At 39.8% G+C, this 9,211-nt stretch overlaps 1 protein-coding gene across 11 annotated transcripts in view; it reads right to left on the reverse strand.

The window, feature by feature from the left end:
* celf2 (cugbp, Elav-like family member 2) overlaps window positions 1–9,211 on the reverse strand; it is a 175,811-nt gene that overhangs the window by 108,335 nt on the left and 58,265 nt on the right. The window lies entirely within an intron of this gene.

Below are 9,211 nucleotides of genomic sequence, written 5' to 3' on the forward strand. Positions count from 1 at the left end.
GGATGGAAGTTGAAACACAGCGGAATAAATCGATGTGAGTCCTCAGCGAACGAAGCATTACATCAACAGCCAGAGGCACGCGCAATAGATTTATTTACAGTCCCAGCATGTATGGTTTTCCCATGAACATGGCCCTTCGTGTAGCTCCATAAATCATTTTTGCATCAAATAATGCTAAACGTTCTCAAGACTCATAGATTCAGTCCTAGTCGCATTGGTGTACATTTGTTAACGTTTGGTCGTATTTCTTTAATGAGCGTGCATATACACACACTTGTGTGTGATGGTTATGGACTTGTATAGCACGGTTCTATTTGACATTTCTTTATTGGAGGAGGTTGAGTTATAGCCAAGGTATGTGTGTATGTTACACCAGAAGACCTGACCGCAGTCATTGGAGAGATTCATGTTCCTTGGGGGCTATTTTAAAAGCCATTGAGCACAAGTACAATGAATGAGTAAAAGGCCATAAATCTACTCTTTAAACCAACATGGCCGCCTCTCTGGCCCAACTAATGCCCTCACACCCCATTACACTTCGCACATTAAAAGCCTGCGTTATTAACTGCCCATAACCCCGGGATAAAAACCAACCCGACACGGCCTGATTAGCACCCTTCTCCAGTTTTAAAAAATGGCAGAGAGTCAGACACAGAGAAGAGAAGAGAGGTAGAAAGCAAGCCACAATGTGAGTGACAGTCTCATTGTTGGGGCGTCCCATTGTTGGGAATGCTTTCAGTGCTACCCTTCTTCTACTTCTTCACCGAATGCCCCCCTCCATCCCTCTTCAGACCCCCCCCCCCCTTTTTTTAAAAATCCAATCGTCAGAGAGGCATGCAAACAAAAGCAGACATGTTTCTAGCGGCGGGACGGGGCTTAACCCCTCCTGCTCATCCCTCTCTTTGTTTAATGCGATTATTACATCCAAACAAACTCAGAATTTAGGTCCTCACAAGTGTGTTTGCACACTTAAATGTATGGATATATACTCTCACACTTTACAGGTGCATTATTACATATTAGGAATGCTTGTATGGAAATGCAAGCACAATAAGTGCAAAAACGAGACTGCAATAATTGAGGACAGTGATTTGCATGCACAGTTTTATTATAAAGAATTTGATGTCTTTTTCTGTCGCACTGTTTCCCTTGCACACACGCGCACATTATCCTGCGTGCATGTACATGCATCTCTAAACACTTCTCTATAGCTGTATCAACTCTTCAGTTTTTAAAGAGGCTCCAAACGAACCGTATAGGGAAGAGAAACAAGAGAGGGGAACATTGCAAGCTGTGCATTTTTACGGTTGGCAAGACGAGTGCAGACAGTACAGCACAGACAGGGTCCCGCAATTTGACAAAAACACAACTGCATGCACATACAGCTCAAACGGCCTACGATCGGCATGTCAACGAACCACGCCAAACAAAACTGCAGGCTGCCGTCAACTAAACATTCCTGAAATGGCTTGCCGCATGCCTGCAGCTATGAGCTGCAAACCTTTCGAAGCTAGCCAGATCTGTGTGTGTATGTGCATGCATGTCTTTGTGTTCTGTCCAGGGACAGCTTTACCTCAGCAGCAGTTCTTCTGTGCTCCTCATGGAGACAGCGCTGTTCGCGGTGGATGGGTATCGCATGCTGTCCACACACACACTCGGCACAAAGCCCAGCTCAGACGAGTGCTCCAACATCGCCGTTACTCCGAATGCAAGCATGCACTACACACGCACACGATCCTTGTGCTTCAGTTGTGGCGGGTGTACGCTGGCCCTTTCTCTGGCATCTGAATCCTCTCTCTCTCTCTCGCAGTAACACTCCCACCCATCCACCCTCACTGGCTCCCTCCTCCTTCCCCTTGTCCCTCCCTCCTCCCGTCTGATTCACTGGGCTGTGATAACCCTTTCTGACAGCTCATGTTGTTTTTGGGCCAGAGCTAGTGCTGTTAGCCTGGTGCTGGCTAGCATTGAGAAGCCTGCTGTTGTCCAGGATGCCCAACACCCCTGAGGACAGCTCGTATCTTGTATCCATTTGAGAATAAGAAATAAAGAAGCGCTGTTTGAACACTTAAAAAAAGCCAAGACTCTATATCTGGTACTACAATCTCAAGAACGTTCACCTTTGTCCTAATTTTATGTCAACATAAGCAAAAGATGAAAAACTGCAGAGATGGGATGCAAGAACATGTCTTCTTTGATTGACTCCAAGCACGTTAAAATAGAACTTCAATGGTGAAGAACTGAAAGCTAAGTAAAATAAACAAGTGGACATAAAGAGTGGCTCGCTTAAAGCAGTGTTTCTCAATTCCAGTCCTTGGGACCTACTTCCCAGACTGTTTTAAATGTGTCCCTATTTAACGCACTAACAAGCTGATGAGTTGAATCAGGTGTTTTAATTAGTGAGACATCTAAAACATTCTAGAAGTTGAGCCCCCGGACTGGAGTTTAAAAGATAACTTTGCCAACGTTTAACCAGCTTTGTATTTCTGTCAGAACCATTATCGTCAAAGATGATTGACAATTGCATAGAGTTTTGATTGGCGGTATGGTTCTGGGCAAGAACTTGCTACACATCCATGCAGCCTTGCATGGATAAGAGCAGGGAGAGCAGCGATAACCCCCCTTAGGGTAAACATAACTGAATCAACATAAATGTATTGAAGATATTATTAATGTTCAGTAATTTAATATACAACACTATTCAAGAAATTAGTCTGATTCAAAGGGGAATCAAAAGGCCAAATCCTGACTGGATGAGAGGAGGAGCTGGGGAGGGAGGAGGGTAATTAGTTTCTGAGAAATGTAATAGCAGCTGACAATACTGAAGTAGCTTATATATGGATGCTGTGATAGGCGTCATATTCCTATAGGCAGACGTGAGTAAGCTGATGTGATCTTGACTGACGTGACCTGCCAAAACTAACGCTATACTTGATTGTTATAATGTTGGTAGTATATGTAAATGGACAATGTGTACTCTTTCTCTGTTACCTACACTCAGATATACCAGTGTATTTGTCAGCAAATGTCTGCCAGGTGACACAAAAACAGGGCCTGGGTAATGTGGAGAAAGAGTTCACATTGTTCAAAGTTTAAGAAAAAATCACCATTGTAAGAAAATGATTGTACTGTTAAAACTTTGAAAGGGTTATTTAGTAAAATGAACTTGTCTCAATTTGGTCTGAGCAGTTTTTCCACTTAGCGGACCAAGTTTTGAGACATGATTCCATGTTAGGTTATACATCAGCATTACTCATACTGCTTTTTTATTTTTCTGGAGACAACACCAGAGGCTTTTTGAGGACCATTGTTTTGATAAATTAGTTCTGCGGTGGGAAAGCAGAAAATCACCAGGGACGTGGATTAGTTTAAATGAGGGTTCTGAGTGTGAGTGTTGTATGTGCAATTCTAAGAAGCCCATTTTTCCTCCCAATGGGAACATTTTGTTAAATAGTCACACTCATCTGAAAATAACCTCTTGTCATTGCTCTTTCTTTTCACCATCTGTTCCTACCCCTCCATCTCTCTCTCATTCTCTCCATTTCAGAAAATAAACTTATTTACCTCCTCTCTCTTTAAATGTCTCCTCCTTTCACAAGTTTCTCACTCTCTCTCCCTCTTCCAAATGTCTTCCAGATCTGCCTCTTTAAAAATGCATTGTGTTTATTACGGCTTATGAAAGTTTAATCGCGAGAAAAACACATCAGAGGATCAAGGGCACCGATTCATTAAAGGACAAAATTTTGTGTTGCACCTTGCACACTTGGCTACGATTATTCATAACACTTGCAATAATTGCCAAAGTAATTTGTTTACCAAACACCTGCGATCCTGATGTGCCCCATTACTGTCCTATAACTGTACGTACTGCAATAGATGCAGATCCCATCACTTCAAAAAAGATGTTTTCCTTCAATGCTGATCTGCATTATAGTGACCATAGTGTTTTCGATTACAGATGTCATGCAGATAAAATTGGTTAGAGGCATAAAACAATCAGTTCCAAATGTCTCTCTGCTCCATCTGCCACCTCCTTTTCTTTCTCTCCTTCTGTTTTTCTCTACCATCAGCCCCTCTGCCAGTCTCACATGTGCTAGTCAGTGTAAATGTAATGGTTGTCCAGCAGAGAGTGTTTCTGAGTGGCAGGCATATAGTCAGATGTGGGCAGGGAACTTAACGGATAAAATGAAAATGCCAAATGTATTACCGATCAATTCTAATTCCTGCTGTTTTTCATTGCAATTCGCAAAAGCTCTTTGCTTTCCAGGGGGGGATTTTTTGGCATTTGTTTTGCAGCAATAATATCTACGTGTCTGTCTGTGTGAGGGTTGAAGTCGAGCTGTTACTAACAGCCAAAGACAGAATATATGCCAGGCATGATCACTGATTTCCTATGTTCTCTGGCAATGGCATTTGATTAGCTGAGTCTGAGGCAGATGCCTGATGACACTCAATTGGTTGAGTCCATAGGGCCCATTATGAGTGATTAGTCCAATATAAGGGAAGCAATGACAAGAGTAGAGGAGAGAAGAGAGGAGAACTAAAAAGATGAGGACACAAGAAGAGATGAGACAAAATGAGACAAAATAAGAAAATGAGATGAGACAATAAGTGAAAAGATATGATGAGATATGACATGATGAGATAAGAGATAAGACAAGATGAGACAAAATGAAATGATAACAAGAGGAGATAAAAGATGAATACAAAATAAGATAAGAAAAGAGAAGTGACAAGATGAGAGAAGACAAAAAGAAAAGAGAGGTGACGAGACAAGACAAAAATCTATACAGAAAAGTGTGGTGGAGGGAGATGGGGTGAGAGAGTTGAGGATCTCTGCATGTATAGACAGTGCCCTGGGACAATGTGTGCAGACACACACACTCAAATCCAAAGCAGGCCGATTATAAAATCATGTACAGTCCATCGCACAAACATAACGTTCTCTGTCAAGTCGTTGTATTGCATTTACAGTTTAATGAAATGACCTAGTTAGAGTATCTTCCTGCCTTCTCTTCCTCTGTGCTTTCCTGCATTATTCGCACTCTCTCAATCCTTTATTCCATTTTATCCCTGACACCATATCATTCTTTTTCCTGTATTTAATGCCTATCTCTCCCTCTCTCTGTTTTTCAGTCTTCTCTTCTGCCTAATTGTCTTGTCCATAACGGTGATTAAAAGGTCAATGCCCAATCACTCCTAGCCATGACAACCTATCTAGAATGGCTGCCTATGTTGTGACTATTACTGTGCTGGACTTTTAGGTATTTCATCTCAAAACAGTCCTCAAATGTCTGGTAAAAACTTGTCCCCTCAGGAGCTTTCAAATACAGTCTTAGCGGGCACACAGGACACATACTTGAGTTCAAAAACAGTTTTAACTGAACACAAGGGGTTTCAGATGTGTTTTTAACAACTGGGCTTGGCGCCAGTTATTGATAAGTATGATATTAAAAAGACATAAGACATTTTTTCAATGACACAATGGCACAAAATCCATTTTAACTTTGTCTTAGCCTCACTCACAGTCTGTTAACTGACTGAAGCACTATTTGAAGTCATTAAGTCTATTATTACATGATAACAATAGTGTAATATGTACCAGTTATCAATGTAAAGCTGCTTTGACACAATCTGCATTGTAAAAAGCGCTATATAAACAAAGGTGACTAATAATAGTGTAATAAGCAGGAACCTGTGATTTGTCCTTTCACATGTCAATCAGATCATATTCTGCCATTTAAGTGGACAGTTCTTGGCCAGAATAAGCTGCAGTAGATATTATTCAATGGAACATTGCAAGTTACATAAGGGGTGATATACATGTAACCCCTCCTGTTCGAACCGCCCACTCTAACCACCCACTCGGCATGGTAGTCGGGCACTCTAACAAGGAGGCTAAAGACCGCAGTCTCTAGTGTCAATCGCTAGAGCAAATCTTGAGATCAGGGGAGTAAGGTTTACATGCACAGCTCTTACTGGCCTAGGTCCGTTACACTCACCCCCCTAAACCTCACTCCTATCCGGGTCACGGCACCAATGTAACCCCTCCTGTTCGAACCCAGCTCCACCGGCATGCTCTAACAAGGAGGCTAAAGACCGCAGCCTCTAGTCAGTTGCTAGAGCACCTATTGAGATCAGGGGATTGAGGTTTGCACTCACAGCTCTTACCGGTCTACGTCCATTACACACAGTCAGCTAGTCATCCTTGCAAAATAAACTCCAACAGGGTGATAAGGACCCTCATTCATTTTCTTAATTATCTTAACCTAACTCAGATTAAGATTTGAAATTATTTCCTCAATGAGGACAGCTGAAAGATGCAATTTTGATGGGCTGCAAAGCCATTTGTGGCACCATTAACAGTGAGACTTGTGTGTGTTTCTTAAGCAGGTCAGGCTGCAATTCACAGAGGTTCTGCCTTTATTATTAAATGTTATCGAGCCTTAAAAAAGATGGAATATCAAAGGAATATTCCAGCAGATAGAGAGAGGGACAAGGAGATGTAAGGTGTTTTGTCTGAATATGAGAGTTCTTGAGCTAACATTAATAAAACAAGGATTATGTGACGTCAGCGCTGTGCCATTTCACCTGTTCAAAACAGCATTTGGCTCTCTTTGACCAGCACTCTCGGATTATTTTACCTCTTTTTGTCTCTCTCTCAGGCCTAAAAACCTCTTGTCTCTATCAGAATGCAGTCCACGTGGGACCCTCGGAAAAAAGGAAGACCCTCAATTCATTCATTCTCTTTCTCTCTCTCTCTCTCTCTCTCTCTCTCTCTCTCTCGTTCTGCAGGAGGAATGCACCAAAACACAGATGAATAATTTAGATTTTTTTTTTTTCCCAAAGAAAAGGTTTGACGCAGCAGAAGAAAGAGCTGCTGTAAAACATGCATGAGATACACGAGTCCACAATCAGATTGCTGATAAGAAGAATTAATCTTATCTTTAAAACACACGGCAGGACCACATGAAAGCACAGTGGTAAACTGCTCTTAAGTTTTTGGCATTCGGATAACCCTATTAAGAGGATGAGATGAGATAGATCTCCTATTGTTCCAGTGACAGCGTTATTACGGCCAATCAAATATAAAGAGTGCCTCTTTTTAATTCGAAGACGACCAATCAACAGAGATTAAAGACACAAAGGACCAATCCATGAATGGCAGTTAGAGTGAAGCGTTCAATGAGTGTTAATGTCAGCGTGACTATTCATGATCCTGTTGCCGGCACATCAAAGGTTTGGCAGGAACTGTGTGTGTGTGTGTGTAAGGAAAAGGAAGGAGCTCATAAGAAAGTGAAGAGCTTATTCATCTTTGAAAGTTGGTGTGTGTCTAATAGACATATAGTACAGGTCTGCAAAGACATAAATGTGAGTGGATCACTAATAAAATATAAGACTAAACCTATTCCAAAATTAATAAAAAAAAAAAAAAAAAAAAAATGCATCTAATCAACCTGAGTCATTTCATAATAAGGAATAATCTTACCAGTGGAGCCACTGATATCATCAGAGAAATTTAAGTTATGCACATAGAACATCTTCTTGCTTTCAAAAAAGAGATGGAACACAACATATTAGAAGAGATTTTGAAGTTGTCAATGCACATTTTTCAGTTTTGATGTTCTTTTAACTTATGTTTTAAATCATGGTGCTCATGGCGTAAGACGCTGAAAAACAGTGAGACGCATCTTCATCAGAGTTGGGTATAACGCGTTACTATGTAGTCTAATTACTTTTCCTGATAACACAGTAATGTAACGCATTACATTTTAAATTTATGTAATTTGATTACAGTTACTGATGTCAATAAAATTATGTAAAAAATAGAAAAAAATAAGAAAAAAAAATAAGTAAAGTGCATTTCTAAAGAAATCACGTTTGGCGCGGATGCGTCATTATGAATCACCGGAGAACGCGTGGAGGAGGATACCCCTAAACAAGCTAGATTGGATTTTTAAGTGATTTGTTCAGGATCGGGAGAGAAGGTAACTTCTGAAAAATACTGTTTTCAAATGTTATTATAAATATACTGTAAGCATTTACATACAAACATAAACACAGTTCAGCTACCACACACATACATGCTACACACAGCAAGGAATGTTTAAGCTGTGTCCGAAACTGTTCGTTCACTCGTTCTCCGATTCACTATTCCCTATATAGTGTATGTCATCTGAGTGCACTATATCTGCAAAGAGTGAACGAAATGAAGTAAGTAAATTCGGAGGCTGATGTAGCCTATAACTGTGCGTCGGAGAGCTGGAGCTGTCACAGAAACGGCTCAACACGTGATAAAGCTACACTGTAAAAATTACCATGATTTTAACAGTAAAAAACTGTAAAAATGCTGCGGTGAAAAACTGCCAATTGGTTTACAGAAAGTTTCCATACTATATACGGTGAATAACTGTAATAGATCGAATGGTACATTTAATGTGATTTTACGGTAAAATACCGTTAAATTCACAGTTTTTGGAAGTGAAAAATAACAATTCATTGTAAAATTTACAGTGAAAAAACGTAAATTGACATTCCCACAATTCCCTGCGTGACACTTCACATTTGATATATTTTCGTTGAAATAACTCTGTTTCTTCTTAGTTTTTCTCATTTTTTTTCTAATCAGTTATGTACATTAGGGTTTTATGTTACATCTAATGTTGTTAAATTAATGTTTATTGCATTTTTAAAATTTCATGCATGTTACCATGATGGTGTTTAGTGTGTGTGTGAATGACACTGTGTGCACCTTTAGTGTTGTCCTCAGCTTGTGGAAAATCTGCTTGTGATGAACTTTGATTCATCATGTGACTCTTACCACACTTACTACACTGTGTTTGGTGACTGTCAGTGTATTATAAAGGTACAAAACAGATATTAGTACTTCATTAGGTTGGTAAATTAACATTATATCAGTTAATGAAATACGTTATTTTACCGTAAATTTAACAGATTTTTTTTTACGTTGCTACTGTATTTTTTACGGTAAAGTTCTGGCAACCACAGCTGCCGTTTTTTACCGTAAATTTTACTGGGATTTTTTTTACAGTGTAGGCCTACTTTTATCCTACATGTCATGTTTATTAAATAATATTAATAATAGGCTTAATGACTTTATTTTGTAATCATACATACCATACCTGCCAGCTTTGTAGTTTAATCGATTAAATAGTTTGTCATGCTTAATATGTGTTCATAATCATTAAATACT

This window comes from Chanodichthys erythropterus, chromosome 8 (genome assembly GCF_024489055.1).
Source record: "Chanodichthys erythropterus isolate Z2021 chromosome 8, ASM2448905v1, whole genome shotgun sequence".
Lineage (NCBI taxonomy): Eukaryota > Metazoa > Chordata > Actinopteri > Cypriniformes > Xenocyprididae > Chanodichthys > Chanodichthys erythropterus.